The sequence below is a fragment of the Scylla paramamosain genome, chromosome 1 (assembly GCF_035594125.1).
Source record: "Scylla paramamosain isolate STU-SP2022 chromosome 1, ASM3559412v1, whole genome shotgun sequence".
Taxonomy (NCBI): Eukaryota; Metazoa; Arthropoda; class Malacostraca; order Decapoda; family Portunidae; genus Scylla; species Scylla paramamosain.
The window spans coordinates 19,838,266-19,860,898 of record NC_087151.1 but is presented as its reverse complement, the minus strand read 5'-3'; the positions used below and the strand labels follow the sequence as shown (position 1 = coordinate 19,860,898).

Genomic DNA, 22,633 nt, shown 5'->3' with positions numbered 1-22,633 from the left:
TCTCTCTCTCTCTCTCTCTCTCTCTCTCTCTCTCTCTCTCTCTCTCTCTCTCTCTCTCTCTCTCTCTCTCTCTCTCTCTCTCTCTCTCTCTCTCTCTCTCTCTCTCTCTCTCTCTCTCTCTCTCTCTCTCTCTCTCTCTCTCTCTCTCTCTCTCTCTCTCTCTCTCTCTCTCTCTCTCTCTCTCTCTCTCTCTCTCTCTCTCTCTCTCTCTCTCTCTCTCTCTTATTTTCAAGGGTAGGAATTTCCGACATTCTTAATCTCTACTCATAGGTTGATTTACTCAACTCCAGAACCATCTTAGTAACTGCTCTTTGTACTCTTTCTAATTTTATAATATTCCTCTTTGTATGAGGAGACCACACCACTGCCGCTTATTCCAGTCTTGGTCTTATCATGGAAATCAACAATTTTTTTTATCATTTCTTTATCCAAATATGAGAATGCCATTCTTACTCTTTTTAACAAATTCATTGTCTCTCCAGTAATTTTATCAATGTGTCTGTCCAAAGTCAAAATTTCAGTAACTGTTACTCCCAAATCCTCTTCCTCTTTTGACTTCTTTAACTTCCCACCATCCATCTCATTTTTTTATTTATTTATTTATTTATTTATTTTTTTTATGTAGGAGGGACACTGGCCAAGGGCAAGAAAAATCCAATAAAAATAAAGCCCACTAAAATGCCAGTTGCAGAAAAGAGTCCAAAGCAGTTGTCAAAAATTGAAGGATAAGTGTCTTGAAACCTCACTCTTAAAGGAATTCAAGTCATAGGAAGGTGGAAATACAGAAGCCGGCAGGGAGTTCCAGAGTTTACCTGAGAAAGGAATGAATGACTGAGAATAGTGGTTAACTCTTGCATTAGAGAGGTGGACAAAATAGGGGTGAGAGAAAGAAGACAGTCTTGTGCAGCGAGGCCACAGGAGGAGGGAAGGCATGCAGTTAGCAAGATCAGAAGAGTAGTTAGCACAAAAATAGCGGTGGAAGACAGCTAGAGATGCAACATTGCAGCGATGAGAGAGAGGCTGAAGACAGTCAGTTACAAGAGAGAAGTTGATGAGACGAAAAGCTTTTGATTCCACCCTGTCTTGGAAAAGTGGTATGAGTGGAACCCACCCCCAGACATGTGAAGCATACTCCATACATGGACAGATAAGGCCCTTGTACAGAGTTAGCAGCTGGGGGGATGAGAAAAACTGGCAGAGACGTCTTAGAACGCATAAATTCATAGAAGCTGTTTTAGCTAGAGATGAGATGTGAAGTTTCCAGTTCAGATTATAAGTAAAGGACAGACTGATCATGTTCAGTGTAGAAGAGGGGGACAGTTGAGTGTCATTGAAGAAGAGTTTTCTGGAAGGTTGTGTCAAGATGATAGATAGAGGAATTGAGGTTTTGAGGCATTGAACAATACCAAGTTTGTTCTGCCCCAACCAGAAATTTTAGAAAGATCAGAAGTCTGGCATTCTGTGGCTTGCCTGTGTGAAATGTTTACTTCCTGAAGGGTTGGATGTCTATGAAAAATGTGGAAGGGTGCAGGGTGGTATCATCAGCATAGGAGTGGATAGGACAAGAACTTTGTTTTAGAAGGTCATTGATGAATAATAAGAGAGTGGGTGACAGGACAGAATGTTGAGGAACACCACTGTTAATAGATTTAGGAGAAGAACAGTGATCATCTACCACAGCAGCAATAGAACAGTCAGAAAGGAAACTTGGGATGAAGTTACAGGGAGAAGGATAGAAGCCATAGGAGGGCAGTTTGGAAATCAAAGCTTTATGCCAGACTTTATCAAAAGCTTTTGATATGTCCAAGGCAACAGCAAAAGTTTCACCAAAATCTCTAAAAGAGGAAGACCAAGACTCAGTAAGGAAAGCCAGAAGACTACCAGTAGAGCAGCCTTGAAGGAACCCATACTGGCAATCAGATAGAAGGTTGTGAAGTAATAGATGTTTAAGGATCTTCCTGTTGAGGATAGATTCAAAAACTTTTGATAGGCAGGAAATTAAAGCAATAGGACGGTAGTTTGAGGGATTAGAACGGTCACCCTTTTTAGGAACAGGCTGAATGTAGGCAAACTTCCAGCAAGAAGGAAAGGTGGATGTTGACAGACAGAGCTGAAAGAGTTTGACTGACTAGGCAAGGTGCAAGCACGTAGGCACAGTTTCGGAGAACAATAGGAGGGACCCCATCAGGTCCATAAGCCTTCCCAGGGTTTAGGCCAGAGAGGGCATGGAAAACATCATTGTGAAGAATTTTAATAGGTAGCATGAAGTAGTCAGAGGGTGGAGGAGAGGGAAGAACTAGCCCAGAATTGTCCAAGGTAAAGTTTTTAACAAAGGATTGAGTGAAGAGTTCAGCTTTAGAAACAGATGTGATAGCAGTGGTGCCATCTGGTTGAAATAAAAGAGGGAAAGAAGAAGAAGCAAAGTTGTTGCAGGTATTTTTGGCTAGACACCATAAGTCACAAGGGGAGTTAGATCTTGAAAGATTTTGACACTGTTAATGAAGGAGTTTTTGGCTAGTTGGAGAACAGACTTGGCCTGGTTCTGGGCAGAAATATAAAGTGCATGAGACTCTGGTTATGGAAGGCTTAAGTACCTTGTATGGGCCACCTATCTATCATGTATAGGACGAGAACAAGCTGTGTTAAACCAAGGTTTGGAAGATTTAGGTCGAGAAAAAGAGTGAGGAATGTACACCTCCATGTCGAGTTGAATCACTATCACACTATCACCTCAGTTATGTGCTTGGCACACAAAGAAAAGTCTTTGACAGGGAAGCAGTAGTCATTCCAAGGAAAATCAGCAAAATACCTCCTCAGGTCCCCCCAACTAGTAGAGGCAAAATGCCAGAGGCACCTTCGCTTAGGGGGATCCTGAGGAGGGATTGGAGCAATAGGACAAGATACAGATATGAGATTGTGATCAGAGGAGCCCAACGGAGAAGAGAGGATGACAGCATAAGCAGAAATATTAGAGGTCAGGAAAAGGTCAAGAATGTTGGGCATATCTCCAAGACAGTCAGGAATACGAGTAGGGTGTTGCAGCAATTGCTCTAAGTCGTGCAGGATAGCAAAGTTGTAGGCTAGTTCATCAGGATGGTCAATGAAGGGAGAGGAAAGCCAAAGCTGGTAGTGAACATTGAAGTCTCCAAGAATGGAGATCTCTGCAAAAGGGAAGAGGGTCAGAATGTGCTCCACTTTGGAAGTTAAGTAGTCAAAGAATTTCTTATAGTCAGAGGAGTTAGGTGAGAGATATACAGTACAGATAAATTTAGTTTGAGAGTGACTCTAGTCGTAGCCAGATGGTGGGAAACTCAGAAGATTCAAGAGCGTGGGCATGAGAGCAGGGTAAGTCATAGCGCACATAAATGTAACATACAGATTTGGATAAAAAATGAGGATAGAGAAAGTAGGAGGGAACAGAAAAGGGGCTACTGTCAGTTGCCTCAGACACCTGAGTTTCAGTGAGGAAAAGAAGATGAGGTTTAGAAGAGGAGAGGTGGTGTTCTACAGATTGAAAATTAGATCTTAGACTGTGAATGTTGCAGAAATTAATGAAGAAAAGTTGAGGGGGGTGTCAAGACACTTAGGGTCATTGTCAGAAGGGCAATCCAACCTGGTGACATTTGTGGTCCCCTCCCCAAATGGGGACTCCGAGGCTGGTGTAGGAGTTGCCATGATAATTTTGAAATTTTGAGTGAAGGGTGTGTTTGTTATTAGGTGCTTGTAGTTTTGTGTGGAGGAAGAGAGTTGTCTTTAGAGGGCAGGCTGTGACTGGCCCCTTGTGTTGTGAGACACAAAGGGAAACGTTCAGTGAGGTCACACCTAGGTTTAATGATAAGTTTACAACACCCCCTGATCCAGTGGTTTAGACCTCACTGGGAGTAATTATCATTTTGGCAGGTGCCTACTTCCTCCTGAGATATTGTATTCTTTTCTTATCCTTATCAAACTCCATTACTTTACATTTATTTAAAATGGATTCCATTTGCCAAGATTTGTTCCATTTATTTATCTTAATTAAATCATCGTGCAGTACCATACAGTCTTTTACATTCTCCACTCTTTTCTTACTCTTACTATACTCCATTACTTTACATTTTTTTAAATTGAATTCCATTTGCCAAGATTTACTCCATCAATTTATCTTATTGAAATCCTCTTGCAGTAGCATACAGTCATTTACATTTTCTACCCTTCTCATCAGTTTAGCATCATCCACAAATAAGTTCTTATAGCTATCTATTTCTTCATTTTTGTTGTTCACATGTAATACAAACATTATCGGTCCCAACACTGACCCCTGTGGGACACCACTAGTTACTTTAAACCAAGATGAATTTTGGTCTTGTATTACAGTTCTCATCCCTCTATTAACCAAATAATCCTCCATCCACTCCAGCAGTCTTTCTCCAATTTTTCCATAATTTTTTATCTTCCATTCTAATCTTCGGTGTGGTACTTTGTCAAATGCTTTCTTCAGGTTCGAGTAGACACCATCCACCCATCTGTCTCTCTCCTGCACAATACCGACTATCCTTAAATAAAAGGACAATAAGTTCATGAAGCATGATTTTCCCCTCCTAAATCCAAATTGACAATTTACTAAAACTTTATCTCTTTCCAAGTGTTCCATCCATCTTTCCTTTATTGTTCTTTCATATAATCTAGTAAACACTAGTAACATACACTCCTACATAATTCATTATCCTTCCATTTCCACTTTTAATCATCACTTGTAGAATTTCAGACTTGTCTTCACTTTTTAATACCTTCTCCATTTTGTCGCATTTTTAGTCAGCACTGTCACCCCACCTCCTCCCTTGTCACTTCTATTTTTCATCCATAAATCATATTTTCATCACCAATGTCAGGAGTTCCCCATTCATTTTTTCATTTTGTTCCACATAATACAACAACATCTGGTGTGGTTCTGCTTAACAACTCATTTAATTCTATTTTAGTTGACATTAATCCATTTACATTAATATGACATACCTTACTTACTGTTTGATGTACCATTTCTTTATTCTCATATCTCTTACTTTCCAGAAAAAAATTCTTCTTCTCCTCCTCCATTCGTTGTTCCTTTTTTTTGTTTAGTTTCATTTACCAGCTCCTTTTGCTTCAACCTTTCAGTCTCATCCATATCCTCTTTTATCCATACATTCTTATATTCTTCATCTCCAGACAACTTCCAAGATCCATTAATTACTTCTGCTTGCACCTGTGTTGCAAATCTTATTCTTATGGGTCTCATTTTTTCTTCTTCATATTTCCTAATTCTATGGAACTCTTCCACTTGCTTTACTACCTGGCTGTCTTCACCTGTCACTTTCTTTTGTAACTTATTCAACAGTTTCTTTTCCTTTTCACCTCTTTGAATTCTGCTTACAATTTTCTCTTCCTTTAAACCAAATAAATTACTTGTTTATATTTTTCTACAGTGTCTCTCACTAACTTTTTCTCTTCTTTAATAACATTTACAACTTTTTTGTCTCAGGTTTTGTTTCTCATTTTCTTGTTGTTCTATTATTTTCTTTAGTGATTCTTCTTCAAATGTGTGTGTGTGTGTGTGTGTGTGTGTTTATCTAGTTGTATTTATCTCACATTGTATTGTATAGGGTCTGAGCTAAAGCTTATTTGTCCTGTTTCCATATCTGCAGTTATCCAATTTCTCTTTAAATTTGCCCATAGTAGCAGCTATAACCACCTTCTTACTTAAACTATTCCAGAGATCAATGCTTCAGTACAGGAAACTATATTTTTTGATGTCACTGAGACATTTACTCTTCTTAATCAATTTTGTATGTCCTCTTGTACATCTTGTTCACTCATTTATATGCATCTCCAAACCTTTTCTGTCTACATTTTCCATATGGTTTATTAATTTGTACATTGTTATCAAGTGTGTGTGTGTGTATTTACCTAGTTGTATTTACCTTGTTGTATTGTACAGGGCATGAGCCAAAGCTCATTTTGTTCTCTTTCCATAACCATATTTATCCAGTTTCTCTTTAAACATGTGTACACTGTTTGCCACAACCACCTCTTCTTTCAAATCATTCCAGATTTCAATAGTTCTATACAGGAAGCTGTATTTCTTGATGTCACTCAAACATACACTCTTCTTTATTTTCTTCCTATGCTCCCTCATCTGTCTTTCCCCCTCCTCCATCTGTGGTACCAAGTAATTTCTGTCTATTCTTTCTATATTGTTTACTAATTTGTACATTGTTATCAGGTCTCCTCTTTCCCTTCTCTTGTAGTGTTGGTAATCCAGTCTCTTTGAGTCTTTCTTCAAAGCTTAAGTCTTTCAATTTGGGTACCATCTTTGTTGCTGTCCTCTGTATTCTTTCCAGTTTCTGTATATCTTTTTTTTTCTACATGGAGCCCAAACTACTGCTGTTTATTCCAATTTAGCTTGTTATAATTTTCTTCATCATTTCTTTATCTAAATAGTTAAAAGCCATCCTAATGTTTGTTAACAGCCTGCATGTAGAGCCAAATATTCCATGCTTTTCAGGTGATAGTGTGTCCTGGATCATTACTCTCAAATCTTTTCTTAATTACTTTTTGTTATTATTTCTCCTCCCATTTTGTAATTCCATGAAGGTCTCTTTTTACTTTTTCCTATTTCCAACATGTGGCATTTTTTGGCATGAAATTCTAGTTTCCATCTTTGGCCATTAGGGTAATGGCATCTATGAAGATCAGGGATATATTGCAACCATTTCATGGAGTTTGTTGCTAAGCTGAAAGACATTAAGAATCTTGAAACTGTTGTTCCTCTGTTTTTGGAAGGAAACTCTTTTTCAATGTACAGTGAGTTAAATGATTCTAAAAAAACTTAATATGATGAAATCAAAGCTTTGTTGGTTGCTGTGTTTGCATCAAATCCATTTCAGGTTTATGAGCAGTTTATGAGACGTGTGGTGTGATGAGCCTGTCAGTGTTTATTTGACAGACTTGAGAAGGCTTGCTAAATTGGCAAATACTTCTTCTGACACATTGTTAGTGCATGCATTTCTTGTTGAGCTTCCATCTGAAGTGTTGCATGAAATATGAAAGTAGAGATGTTGCCACTAGATGAGAATGTTGTTCATGCAAGATCATTAATTGTCAAGTTTCATGATAAACCTGCTGCACCATGTGGTGGAGATAAGAATGATGAGTTGCCTAATCAGTCAATTAAGTGTTTCAAATGTGTCGGTCCACATTTTGTTCAGTCCTGCCCCAAATGAAAATTTACTTGATAGAGATGCAGCAAGAAGGCTGCTTATCAAGATTATGTACACAGGGAAATGAGACTGGAAGAACTGTTGTGCTGGCAGTTCTTCCCAAACAGAAATAAAGGCACTTTTCATTGTGAATGCAGTAGTTTGTGGTCATCAGATGAGAGCATTGGTTGATACGGGTTGTTCATGTTCAGTATTAGGTCCTGGTGTTGTTGGGGTGTTACATAAGAAGTCTTGTTCTGTCATAGCTTTTTCTAGAAGTCAGGTTGCCTGTCAAGGCAGTGTTGCTGTACGAATTTGTGTGGACGGTTGTGATGTTTTTGTGGATGGCATTGTTGCGCGAAGACTCTTGATAATATGTGCGTAATATTAGGAGTGGACTTCATTGATAAATGTGGGAATTTGTTGATTCAAGGTAGTCCTGTTACACTTGAGAAGTTCAAGTCTGTTTGACTGTGCGGTAACAGTAGCCAGGTCTTCATTGCGTATGATTGTAGAAGACACTGATTTTTCTGCCATGTTTGATGGGTGTTTGATGGAAAGACGTGGACCATGAAGTGGCATTGGAAAGATTAAATTGCCCCATTTTGAGAAATAGTGATGATTGCTATAAAAGTGTAGAAATGGAGTCAGTAAAGAGTCAGTTTGAGGATGAGAAGGAAAATTGGATTCATAAAGGTTGGCTTATTACTTGAGATGACAGTCCAGGAAGAAAGACTGGATTTCATTCTCTCATGGCAGTGTTTCAAGAAACCAAAAATAAGGTGAAACCAGTTCTTGACTTTCGTGAGTTCAGTAAGTTTGTTGAGCTGACATGGCCATTTGCAATGAAACTTTAAGATGTTGGCAACATAAATCTGAGCTTCTGAAGTTGACTTAAAATCAGTTTATCTTCAAAATGCATGTTGATAAAAGTTTGCAGGTATATCAGCTGGTGTGATATAAAGAAAAGACCCATTTTTTTTATTTAAACTGTGTTCCCAAAATAATGACTCAAATTGTAAAAGATCTTATCAGAGGATGAGAGAATAAGACAGCACCAACAGTTACATAAATGACATATTGGTAGATGAGAATATCGTCTCAGTGGAAGAGGTTGTGTCACACCTTAGGAATATGGACACCTTAAAAATTAAGGTGGTTGGGTTCTTGGATTGCATTTGCATCGTGGAGATGAAGTTTCACTCTCATCATGAGAATGAAGTTCCTGCTTATTTTGATGAAAGAATTTTTTTTAAATCAGTAGAAGAGGACTACTATGTGATTGTTTGGTTTGGCATTATCCTGTGTGTGGCTGGCTGTGAATCACATGCAGCTTTGTTAACCCCTAAAGGACCAGGAGAGGAGAGATATAATTTGACTGTATTGCCAAGACCACAGATTGAGCTCAAAACACATAAAATAGCCTTTTTTTGTATGGTGATTACTCTTAATCTACAATAAGCAAGTGAAAGAAAACAGTATTTAACTCACAATCAACTCCTCTTTTGAATGGCCTCATCCAGAAGCCATGGTTATGGAGGTATGAGTTGAATGAGGTGGTGTCAGCATATGCTGAGCATGGCTCAGCTCACATGTCTGATCAGCACACCCTGGCTGTGGCCTAGGAAAAATAAAAACAGGTGCTCTGTGATTTTCCATACACCTTCTACTTGGGCATTTTCTCTGCCCTCACATATTACAGCAGCAGATAGTGTGGTTAGCATGGTATGAGCATTGGAAGTGGAAGTAAGGAAATGTAGGGGAACTGGGAACTGTCCACGACAGAGGTTAGCCATAGGCTGACAACCCTTCCTGTTTGACTTGAAACCAGTGTAGCCATAGCCTGGGCTAGCAAATCTTGTGGAAAATAGCAAAGTTTGGCTTTATTTTAACAAAGATGTCAATCAACATCCCCGTTCCTTTAGCGGCAGGACGTCAATCGGTGTCCCCAATCCTTTAGGGGTTAAGAGAAAGTGAGAGGTACGCATAGGATGATTGGATTGGTGAATGAGCTCAGAATATAGTGAAAGAGATCTTAAAAAGAGTCAAAACAAGAAGATTCTGTCAGTGGTTTGTGGTCTGTGCCTAATGTGGTCAAGGGTACTGTCTGGTGTGATGCAAGCAGTCTTGGCATTGGATTGGTGATAGAAATAGGTGTACATAATTATTGAGGATGGGGCATTGTTAAGAAAGGTATCTGATGCCACTCACATAAACATTGCTTAGTTGGATGCAGTTGTAAAGAGTCTCAATGTAGCATTAAAATGGAGTTTGAAATCTCTCCATTTAAAAACCAATTCCATAACAGTTTTGAGCTGGGACTGTGCTGTGCTATCTGGAGATTACTGAGTGAAAGTTACAAGAATGTCTGAAATGTTGGCTAAGAGACACTTATCAGTCATTCGCAATGTTATAAATGAACACAGTTTGGAATTCAACATGTCGTTTGTTGAATCAAGTGGAAATAGAGCTGATGTGCTGATGCATGTGAGTAAGAACTGCCTATGTACAACCCAAACTGATAAACTGTATTTCCTTCCATGTAAGACACACTTAAAAAAAAAAACATCCTGTGTCTTATACCCTGATGGCTAGGTTTGGGTAGGCCTATGGGTTATGGTTACCTGTATGAGAGTAACACCTAAACACCACTGTTTGATCCCAGAATTAAATATTTATGTTTACATATTATTAGATAATGATTGTGAATCAAAATAATGCTAAAAATTACTAGATAATGATTATGAACCAAAATAATGCTAAAACACAAAAGCCGATTCTTATAACTCTGAAGCACATCACTTGATGGCCTTACCTTATCTGAATAAAATTCTTGGTAAATTTATTAAGGTAATGTATAGCTTTATGCTGAAGTCAGCCATAATTTGTATGAAGAAAGTGGCCTTGGCTGGTTATGTTTCATGCACTTACTATGAAACATGGCTGCACACACAACCTTAATACCATTTCAAGTCGACAGCTGCTTGGGGTAGGAGCACTGTAACTCTTCAGCCAATAGTGGAATATCTGGAACACAGAGAAAGGCAGAAAATAACATAAGGTAGTATCATAGTCATAATTGTTCAGTGACAGTAATGATCACTGATAAACAGATATGATATTTTATCCTCTTCAGTGTTGGTTTGAGCTGCAATTTAGACCAAAGCCTGATTGAGGGGTGGGCTATGAAGCTCAGGAAAAATTGGGGCTTATTTTATTTTTCTAAATATCCCCTGCCAAATTATAGGTGCATCTTATACTTCAGTGCATCTTATATGGTAGAAAATACGGTTTGTTTACATTCAATGAGCTTAGAGACTTTGCACCTGCAACATAATTTTGAAAGGGATCATTCACTTTATTTGGCCCTGCCTGTTGATCCAAATGTTCAGAGGAAAGATGTTGAGCGATGTGTTTGCAATTGCTTCAGATGCCATTCAGTAGGTCCATCTAAGCATGAACCAAGTGATCTGAATGTGGAAGAAAATTGGGTTATATTGGTAATTGACATTATTCACTTCAGTGGAAGGTGTTATCTTATGATAATTGATTGTGGTCCTAGTTGGTTTGCAACGAGGAGGAAGGTTTAACCGGAAAATACCAAGGGAATATTCCACCACCATGATGATTTATTCAGAGAATGAGGTCTTTCTGCTGAGATTGTACTGGATGATAGCTGTGCTTGTAACAATGGAACATAGGGATCCACTTCTATGTACCCTATCGACTTTCATGAAATGGAATTATTGAATGTCATCAGTGAACGATAAAAGTAGAGCAGCACGCAGCAACACCAGTCCTTATATTGTATTTTGGTATAATCTGGCACTAAGGCCTTATTCTGTAGAGAAATCGGCTCCATGTAACATCCTGTTGGTTGTAACGAATATGAGTTATTGTGAGAAAGCCAATGTTCACATTGGTGAACCCATCTTAGTTAAGCCACCCATTGTTAAATATACTTTTAGGTGGAAGATTGGTCAAGTCACCAATGTGAAATCTCCCAACAATGTGGAAGTAAATAGAATTCTTCAACATGTTCTTGACATTCAGAAACTTTTTGAAGAAAGTGATGAGTCTGGAACTGAAACTGAAAACAGTGAATCCATTAGTGGTGATCAGCAAGAGAAGTGTAAAGTACCTGTAGCTGCTCACCCAGTTTGGCAATGCAGGAAGCCAATATAGTTGCATGATTATGTTCAAGATTGATGATTTAGAAACAATGTGAGAGTATGCAGTTGGTATTCTAGATAGGATTCGATCCTTTTGCATCATTTCGATTTGATGTCTATGGTTATGGGACATTTATAGTGATGAAGTGTAGCGGGCAGGGAATGTGCAGGGAGGGAGTGTGGGGACTCTGGGGAAAGCGTTGGTGATGAGAGTTTGTATTTACCTAGTTGTATTTACCTAGTTGTGGTTTAAAGGAGGAGTCTCTGCTCGTACTGTCCCATATCAATATTTACTAGTATCCAATCTCTCTTTAATATTGTGTATTGTCCTAGCATGTACTACTTCTCTTTCTAACTCATTCCAAACTCTAATGATTTGTTGTGGAAAGCTGTTCTTTTTATATCCCTCTTCCACACTCCCTTCTTCATCTTCAGGTCATGTCTTCTGCACTTCTGTCGTCTTGCACCACCATGTCCCTGCTGTCTAATTTTTCAGTTCCCAGCACAATTTTGTACATAGTAATCAGATCTCCTCTCTCACTTTTCTCTTCCAAGGTGAAGAGATTTAATTTCTTCAGTCCCTCCTCATATGACATATTATATAGGGTCAGAAGCATTTTGTTGCAGCTCTCTGTATTTGTTCCAATTTCTCCTTGTCTCTCTTAGTACTTGGAGATCATAACACTGCAGCATATTCCAAATGTAGTCTTATCATAGTCATAATCAATTTCCTCATCATAATCCAGATAATTAATTAATAATTATCATAATCCAGATAATTAAAAGCAGTTTTTATATTTCCAAGCAAACTGTAGGTCTCACTTGTCATCATGCTTACATGTTTCTCTGGTGATAGATTGTCAGTAATGATGACTCCAAGGTCTTCTTACTCTGCACTCCAATGAACTCTTTTCTCGTTGTGTAACAATACTCGAGTCTTTTACTGCTTTGTCCAAACTTTAGCATTCCACATTTTTTGTGTTAGATTTCATCTCACATCTTTGACTCCATTCCCAAATTATATTCAGATCTTCTTATAAAGCGGCACAATCCTCCTTTCTCTCCATCTTACTCATTAGTTTTGCATCGTTAGCAAACAGACTCATGTAATTAGTCACTCCTTCCATCATATCACACACATTTTTTTTTTTTTTATGTAAGAAGGACACTGGCCAAGGGCAACAAAAATCAATAAAAAAAAATGCCCACTGAAATGTCAGTCCCGCAAAAGGGTCAAGGCAGTGGTCAAAAATAGGTGGATAAGTGTCTTGAAACCTCCCTCTTGAAGGAATTCAAGTCATAGGAAGGTGGAAATACAGAAGCAGGCAGGGAGTTCCAGAGTTTACCAGAGAAAGGGATGAATGATTGAGAATACTGGTTAACTCTTGCGTTAGAGAGGTGGACAGAATAGGGGTGAGAGAAAGAAGAAAGTCTTGTGCAGCGAGGCCGCGGAAGGAGGGGAGGCATGCAGTTAGCAAGATCAGAAGAGCAGTTAGCATGAAAATAGCGGTAGAAGACAGCTAGATATGCAACATTGCGGCGGTGAGAGAGAGGCTGAAGACAGTCAGTTAGAGGAGAGGAGTTGATGAGACGAAAAACTTTTCATTCCATCCTGTCTAGAAGAGCAGTATGAGTGGAACCCCCCCAGACATGTGAAGCATACTCCATACATGGACGGATAAGGCCCTTGTACAGAGTTAGCAGCTGGGGGGATGAGAAAAACTGGCGGAGACATCTCAGAACACCTAACTTCATAGAAGCTGTTTTAGCTAGAGATGAGATGTGAAGTTTCCAGTTCAGATTATAAGTAAAGGACAGACCGAGGATGTTCAGTGTAGAAGAGGGGGACAGTTGAGTGTCATTGAAGAAGAGGGGATAGTTGTCTGGAAGGTTGTGTCGAGTTGATAGATGGAGGAATTGAGTTTTTGAGGCATTGAACAATACCAAGTTTGCTCTGCCCCAATCAGAAATTTTAGAAAGATCAGAAGTCAGGCGTTCTGTGGCTTCCCTACGTGATATGTTTACCTCCTGAAGGGTTGGACGTCTATGAAAAGACGTGGAAAAGTGCAGGGTGGTATCATCAGCGTAGGAGTGGATAGGACAAGAAGTTTGGTTTAGAAGATCATTAATGAATAATAAGAAGAGAGTGGGTGACAGGACAGAACCCTGAGGAACACCACTGTTAATAGATTTAGGAGAAGAACAGTGACCGTCTACCACAGCAGCAATAGAACGGTCAGAAAGGAAACTTGAGATGAAGTTACAGAGAGAAGGATAGAAACTGTAGGAGGGTAGTTTGGAAATCAAAGCTTTGTGCCAGACTCTATCAAAAGCTTTTGATATGTCTAAGGCAACAGCAAAAGTTTCACCAAAATCTCTAAAAGAGGATGACCAAGACTCAGTAAGGAAAGCCAAAAGATCACCAGTAGAGCGGCCTTGACGGAACCCATACTGGCGATCAGATAGAAGGTTGTGAAGTGATAGATGTTTAAGAATCTTCCTGTTGAGGATAGACTCAAAAAACTTTAGATAGGCAGGAAATTAAAGCAATAGGACGGTAGTTTGAGGGATTAGAACGGTCACCCTTTTTAGGAACAGGTTGAATGTAGGCAAACTTCCAGCAAGAAGGAAAGGTAGATGTTGACAGACAGAGCTGAAAGAGTTTGACTAGGCAAGGTGCAAGCACGGAGGCACAGTTTCGGAGAACAATAGGAGGGACCCCATCAGGTCCATAAGCCTTCCGAGGGTTTAGGCCAGCGAGGGCATGGAAAACATCATTGCGAAGAATTTTAATACGTGGCATGAAGTAATCAGAGGGTGGAGGAGAGGGAGGAACAAGCCCAGAATTGTCCAAGGTAGAGTTTTTAGCAAAGATTTGAGCGAAGAGTTCAGCTTTAGAAATAGATGTGATAGCAGTGGTGCCATCTCCTTGAAGTAGAGGAGGGAAAGAAGAGGAAGCAAAGTTATTGGAGATATTTTTGGCTAGATGCCAGAAATCACGAGGGGAGTTAGATCTTGAAAGATTTTGACATTTTCTGTTAATGAAGGAGTTTTTGGCTAGTTGGAGAACAGACTTGGCCTGGTTCTGGGCAGAAATATAAAGTGCATGAGATTCTGGTGATGGAAGGCTTAAGTACCTTTTGTGGGCCACCTCTCTATCATGTATAGCATGAGAACAAGCTGTGTTAAACCAAGGTTTAGAAGGTTTACGACGAGAAAAAGAGTGAGGAATGTACGCCTCCATGCCAGACACTATCACCTCTGTTATGCGCTCAGCACACAAAGACGGGTCTCTGACACGGAAGCAGTAGTCATTCCAAGGAAAATCAGCAAAATACCTCCTCAGGTCCCCCCAACTGGCAGAGGCAAAACGCCAGAGGCACCTTCGCTTAGGGGGATCCTGAGGAGGGATTGGAGTGATAGGACAAGATAAAGATATGAGATTGTGATCGGAGGAGCCCAACGGAGAAGAAAGGGTGACAGCATAAGCAGAAGGATTAGAGGTTAGGAAAAGGTCAAGAATGTTAGGCATATCTCCAAGACAGTCAGGAATGCGAGTAGGGTGTTGCACCAATTGCTCTAGGTCATGGAGGATAGCAAAGTTGTAGGCTAGTTCACCAGGATGGTCAGTGAAGGGAGTGGAAAGCCAAAGCTGGTGGTGAACATTGAAATCTCCAAGAATGGAGATCTCTGCAAAAGGGAAGAGGGTCAGAATGTGCTCCACTTTGGAAGTTAAGTAGTCAAAGAATTTCTTATAGTCAGAGGAGTTAGGAGAGAGGTATACAGCACAGATAAATTTAATATGAGAGTGACTCTGTAGTCGTAGCCAGATGGTGGAAAACTCGGAAGATTCAAGAGCGTGGGCACGAGAGCAGGTTAAGTCATTGCGCACATAAACGCAGCATCCAGCTTTGGATCGAAAATGAGGATAGAGAAAGTAGGAGAGAACAGAAAAGGGGCTACTGTCAGTTGCCTCAGACACCTGAGTTTCAGTGAGGAAAAGAAGATGAGGTTTAGAAGAGGAGAGGTGGTGTTCTACAGATTGAAAATTAGATCTTAGACCGCGAATGTTGCAGAAGTTAATGAAGAAAAAGTTGAGGGGGGTGTCAAGACACTTAGGGTCGTCGACAGAAAGGCAGTCTAACCTGGGGACATTTATGGTCCCCTCCCCAGATGGGGACTCTGAGGCTGGTGTAGGAGTCGCCATGATGATTTTAAAATTTTTGAGTGAAGGGTGTGTGTGTTATTAGGTGCTTGTAGTTTTGTGTGGAGGAAGAGAGTTGTCTTTAGAGGGCAGGCTGTGACTGCCCCCTTGTGTTGTGAGACACAAAGGGAAACGTTCAGTGAGGTCACAGCTGGGTTTAATGATAAGTTCACAGCACCCCCTGAACAGTGCTTTAGACCTCACTGGGAGTAATTATCGTTTCGGCAGGTGTCTACTGCCTCCTCCTCCTGATTGCAAATATCACATGCTGCCAAGATAGGTCCTTGTGAGACTCCATTAATTACTTTCCTCCAAGAGGATTTTCTTTCTTTGATCACTATTCTCATTTCTCTGTTTATCAGAAAACTGGTTATCCATTTTAATAATGTTTCTTTTAATCCTCCGATATTTTCCAGTTTCCACAAGAATCTTTTATGGGGCATCTTATCAAATGTCTTCTTCAAATCTAAATACACATCATCAACCTCTCTCTCTCTCTCTCTCTCTCTCTCTCTCTCTCTCTCTCTCTCTCTCTCTCTCTCTCTCTCTCTCTCTCTCTCTCTCTGTCTCTGTCTCTGTCTCTCACTCTCTCTCTCTCTCTCTCTCTCTCTCTCTCTCTCTCTCTCTCTCTCTCTCTCTCTCTCTCTCTCTCTCTCTCTCTCTCTCTCTCTCTCTCTCTCTCTCTCTCTCTCTCTCTCTCTCTCTCTCTCTCTCTCTCTCTCTCTCCTGGATAACATCAGTAACCTTAGAATAGTAACATAACAAATTCATTGTATATAATTATGATCTCCCTTCTCTAAAAACAAACTGTCAATCTGTCTTTACTTCATTTGCTTTTAAAATACTTAGTCTATCTTTTTAACAAACTTTTCTCATAATTTTGCTACCACACTTGTTAGTGACACTGGTCTATAGCTGGAAGGTTGCTTCTTTCTGCCATTCTTATAAATGAGCACAATGTCAGCCCTTTCCAATCCTTTGATACTAATCCTTGTTTCAGCAAACACACAGTGGCATCATGCACTGTATCAGCTAACTGGGTGCTACATTCCCTCAACACCCAATTGGACACTCCATCTGGTCCATGGGCTTTCCTTACATTCAGGTTTTCTATCATCTACCTCACTCTCAGTCACCACAATCTCACTTAATCCATCTGCATTCACACTTGCCACCTCTGGTTTGATAAACACAGCTTCCCTGGTGGAGACACTTTGGAAGCATTCATTGATTACTTCAGCCATTTCTGGTTCTCTCTCAACGACCATACCATTAATGTTTAATTTACTCAATCTTTTTTTTTGGTTTTCATTTTTTCCATTTACATATCTATAGAAGAGCCTTGGATCATCTTTATACTTATCTACATGTCTCTTTCATGGTTACATATTTCTTCTCTCCATACCCCATGAGTATTAATTTCTCACCCTCTTGTATATTTCCAAATTCTCTTGTGTTTTCTTTTTCTCTATTTATTCCTGGCCAATTCTCTTCTTTTCTCACCTCCTCATATTGATTTTTTTTTTCTCTCACAAATTTCCTCACACCTTCTTCATATATGGTTGCAAACTCTCTCCACTTTTCTTCCATTCCCACAGCTCTTTCAAATTTGCACCAGTCCTTACATTTGAAGTAGTTCCTTAAACCTTCAAAATTTGTCTTTCTGTAGTTGTACCTTCTGACTATATGATCATCTTTTTTTTCACTCCTCCTCTCATTTTCATTGTACACTCTACCACTATATAGTCACTTTACTTATTGGGCTCTTATAGTCCACTTTCACCATCACTCCTGATTTGTTTGTAAATACAGTGGGGTACATGACAATGCTCATTCATTATATCATTTAATTGCAATAACACACTGAAATTTAAATAAATATGTAATTGGAATAATGAACCAAAACTGTTTTCTTTATGTTCAAACAGCTGATTCTTGATTGCCTCACACTTAGTGCACTAAACATTAATTTCCTCCTTTCTCTTCTTTTCTAACACATTACATTTCTCTCTCCATGAATTATTTTCAGCTTCCAGTTCCCTGCAGCCACTCTCCAGTGATTCCACTTTGCCAACTGAGCCTTCCATCTGTGTGATACGACTAGTTAGCCCTTTTATAATTTCTTCTATATAACTAAACCTTTTACAAATCATTGATCCATTTAATAGCCTCACCACCATCAGGGAAACCTTCATAGTCACTCTGAACCTTCTTTCTAGGCTGATTGCCAGGTGTAAACAACAGTCTCAACTTACCTAGAGATTTTGCCCACGTCATCTGTTGATGTTCACCTCCTTGTTTGTCCATGTTTAGTTATGTATCAGTTTTTATTCTTTCCTACACATCATTGCTCTCATTTCACACTGAGACAGCACATCACTTCTCCTCCCCTTGATCACCTGTACTAGGCAATAGGTCAGGCAGGACACAGAGAGCTATAGATGACGTCCTCCCTCTGTGACATTCACCGTGTGTGTTGGAGGTGGTATGTTTGTTTTGTGCTGGATGGTGGTCTCTGCTTTGTGTTGATTGTTTTTTTTTTCCTTTTATGTATTAATTGGTTTTATTTCTTTTGTGTTCATTGGCTTTCCATCTTTTGTGTTTAATTGGGTTTTACTTATTTTACATGTTCCATGGTTTTTCTTCACTTTTCTTTTACGGTCTCTGATTCATGTTTGGTGGTTTCCTGTCTTTTATCACCCTGCTTTTCGTTGATTTGTGTTAACTATTTCACAATGTCAGTACTGACTTTTCTAGAGGTTTATAATCAGCTGGTAATTCCTGCCAGGATTTTTGCAACTCTGGGGTGATCTTTGATTGCTGGCAAGTAAGGCACTCTTTAGTAAACTTTCTCGCATCTGATTGCAAATTGTTCTATTAAAAATACTTCTTTGCTTTAAGGATAATTTTTTTTCTTGTCTGAGATTTCCAGACTCCTCTTTGTGGACTACAGTTAAGTCTTCCCTCCTGAGAGTGATAGGCACAATTAATTTATACAAGATGGTGTTGTTTGGTTTAAAATTAAGTAAAGTACAATATCCTCCTCAACAAACTGGTTTAAGTTAAGGTTGCTCTCAGAAATTTGTTTCTTGAAATTCATCTACCTTCTAAGTATTTCTTCATTTCTCTCCACCTTGGTTCCTTACTCTATAATTTATTTCTCTCTTCCATATTGCTGCTGAAGTAAGTGTTCAGGCTGATTTCTCTGACTATTTGCACAGGGGGACTCAACTGGTTGGCTACCACACTCTTTTTCCTGACTTATACTCGATCTTATACTGGTATTCCCACATACCCAGCATCCATTGATTCATCCAGGAAGATTTTGTTTTTTTGTCTAAAGACTGATTCTAAGGGCTGGGGATCAGCCCCAGTTAGCATTTTGGTTCCCCATAGGAAGTGATTAAACTGACAACAGGTTAATACTATGCCTAAGGCTTCTTAGTCTGTGGCAGAATATCTCATTTCACTGGATCTTAATTTTTTTAGGAAGAGCTAACTGCATGAGGTAAGCCTTTGGCATTGTGCTGCATTAACCCTACATGAATAAGGCTAGCATCTGTCTCTAGGATAAAGGCTTTGGTCCTATTTGCTTCACTTAAGACTGGGACACTAACTAATTTATCCTTAAGGGTGTCAAATGCTTTCCTACATTCCAGAGACCAGTCAAAGGGTTGGTCTTTCTGTGTCAGGTTGGTCAGGGGAGTGGCTATTTTCAGAAGTTTTCTTTTTTATATACCACCTGCAAAATTACCATATACCCAGGAAATGATGTGGTTCCTTCACATAAGAACATAAGAACATAAGAAATAAGGGAAGCTGCAAGAAGTGACCAGGCTTACACATGGCAGTCCCTGTATGAAATATACCTACCTATTTCCATCTATCATTCCCATCCATAAACCTGTCTAATGTTCTCTTAAAGCTCTCTAGTGTCCTAGCACTAACAACCTGATTACTGAGTCCGTTCCACTCATCTACCACTATTTGAGAACCAATTTTTTCCTATCTCCTTCCTAAACCTAAATTTTTCAAGCTCGAACCCATTATTTCTTGTTCTACCCTGGTGGCTGATGCTAAGAATTTTGCTTACATCCCCCTTGTTATAATCCTTATACCACTTAAAGACTTCTGCCAGGTCCCCTCTTAACCTATGTCTCTCTAAAGAATGTAAATTTAACAACTTCAATCTCACCTTGTAAGGAATACTCCTCATCCCCTGTATCCCTTTAGTCATTCTCCTCTGTACTGATTCTAATAGACCTATATCTTTCCTGTAATGTGGGGACCAGAACTGCACCGCGTAGTCTAGACGAGGTCTGACCAGCACCAAGTATAGCTTTGATATTACTTCCGGCCTTCTACTTTTAACACTCCAAAAAATTAATCCTAGTACCCTATTTGCCCTGTTTCTGGCCTCTATGCATTTTTCTAGACGGAGTCCAGAGCTAACTATAACTCCTAAATCTTTCTCGTACACTGTACCTACCAGTGTTTGGTTGTTTAATGTGTACCTACTGTGTGGGTTTCCTCTACCTATGCTAAGTACTTTGCATTTATTGATATTACATTGCATTTGCCATCTGTCCGCCCATTCATTTATTCTATCTAAATCTGCCTGCAAGGCGATGGCATCCGATTCTGACCCAATTAATCTACCTATCTTTGTGTCATCTGCAAATTTATTGGAAGGTGGTTTAATTTTCAGCACTGCTTCTACATTAGATTGATCTGGTCTGTACCCTTCCTTAAAGACAATATAACCAAGGAGGAGGAGGAGGCAGTAAACACCTGCTGAAACAATAATTACTCCCAATGAGGTCTGAAGCACTGGAACTTATCAGTAACCCAGCTGCAATCTCACTGAATGTTTCCATTTGTGTTTCATAACACTAGGGGGCAGTGACAGCCTGCCCCCCTTCCTTCACACAAAACTACATATACCTTATTTCACACACACACACACACACACACACACACACACACACACACACACACACACACACACACACACACACACACACACACACACACACACACACACACCCTTCACTGAAAAATTATAAATTAGATAAGGCAACTCCTACACCAGTCTCAGAGTCCCCATATGGGGAGGAGACCAAAAATGTCCCCAGGTCAGATGTTCTTCTGGTATTGACCCTAAATGCCTTGTCTTGACACCCCTCTCAACTTTTTTCTTCATTAACTTCTGCAACATTTGCTGCCTTAGATCTAATTTTCAATATGTGGAACAAAACCTCTCCTCTACTAAACCTTATCTTTTTCTCACTGAAACACAGGTATCTGAGGCAACTGACAGAAGTCCTTTCTATGTTCCATCCTGCTTACTCAATCCTCATTTTCAATCCAAAGCTGGATGTCTATATGTTTATGTGTGCAATGACTTAACTTGCTCTCATGCCCATGCTTCTGAATCTTCTGAATTTTTCACCATCTGGCTATGACTACAGTCACTCTCAAACTAAATTTATGTGTGTTGTATATCTCTCACCTAATTCTTTTGACTATGGCCTAAGTTTGGCTAAGCACCTAATAGTCCACATGCCTGAGACATATAGGCAATTAGCTGGAATCTTGCATGGAATGTCCACCTGGAGGATAGTAGGCTGAACGAAGATATGAAGAGACCACTTTGTGTGGTAGCTGGGGTGTAACTGCAGCTGACCCTTGAGTGTATCTGATTGCTCCTTGAGTGTAATTAACTACACCACATTTGAAGTGGGCTCATAAAGGCTTGGATCCAGGAGTTCAGAACTGTGGTCCCAGATCCTTGTTGGTTCATCCACTCATTAAGGTGAATTATTAAACAATAATGCCCTTCACCATTAAATATTACTCTTTTGGAATATATTTCCAACACTCAGTTGACCAGCTTTCTCTTCTTGGTCACTTATTTATATCATTCCCATTGATCCCCTTTTTACTCATCCTGCCTTCACCCAGGTGGTTTATGGCCTTCCTACTTCCATTTTCTCTTGTTTCTTTTTACTTGTTTTATCTTCTTTTCATCTTTCTTCTTCCATATTTTATTTTTTTCTTTTCTTGTTTCTCCTTACATAATGTAGTACTTTATGTGATTTGGGGGTCATCACAATAAGATTAAATGCTTTTGATTCCACTCTTTTCAGCAAAGCAGATCTATGATTCAAATGACATTACTGTGACTTGTCTGCCTCACACTCATTGCTACAAACACCTCAGCACAAACAACAAAATGTGTTTCACCCCCAAGAACAGAGCCAGTCACTTGTCACCAAACACACAATGAATAATGACAATGGTAGCTTACTTAGCACTGATCATTGATGCTATGGGTGAGTGAGGAGAGATGCATTTGAGATGCCAATAAGTAAATTTGCCCCAGCTGATTTTTTTTATATTTGTTAAGAGGCTTTGACTCTTAAAGGACTGATGGTGGTTCTGATTTTTGTCCCACTAGGACTGGCCCTCCAGTGCTAAATGTCAAGAATGGCCTGTATTCAGACACACCTTAAATGTAGAATGCAATAGAAGAGCAAATGGAATAGACTTTGCACTCAACATAAAGTCTTCCTCTTTCTAATGCTGCCATCCAGATGTCTCTACATGCAGTGGTTATAGAGAGAGAATGAGTCGAAGAGGAGAGAATTTTGGAGGGAGCTTACCTACTTACCTACCATGTGTCTATTTTGCCTGACTGGATATGGCTAGTGTCTAATGAAAATGGGCCTCCTGAGTTCTCTTCATGCATATTAAACAGTTTTATTGAGTTCCTGCCCTACTACACTCTCACTAAGACGTGTAGCAAGTGGTTGAGCGCAAGCAGGTAATACGTGTAGCATTGAGATGTGAGGATAGAAGGGGACAAGCAGAGAATTGGACTCATTAGAACCACTGTCATTGCATTTGGGCATAGTGAGAGTGAGGCAAATATTCAGAGATTAGCCTAACTAGTTCATAGGAAGTATTAACAGTGACTCAACTACAAAAATTGACAAAAGTAGCTAAATTTAGCATAAAAATTGCAAAGCAGTTATAAC

The 22,633-nt window shown here is 39.6% G+C and overlaps 1 protein-coding gene across 5 annotated transcripts in view; it reads left to right on the top strand.

Moving 5' to 3' along the window:
* LOC135101928 (4'-phosphopantetheine phosphatase-like) overlaps positions 1–22,633 on the top strand; it is a 332,938-nt gene that overhangs the window by 149,669 nt on the left and 160,636 nt on the right. The gene's annotated exons all lie outside the window — the stretch shown is intronic.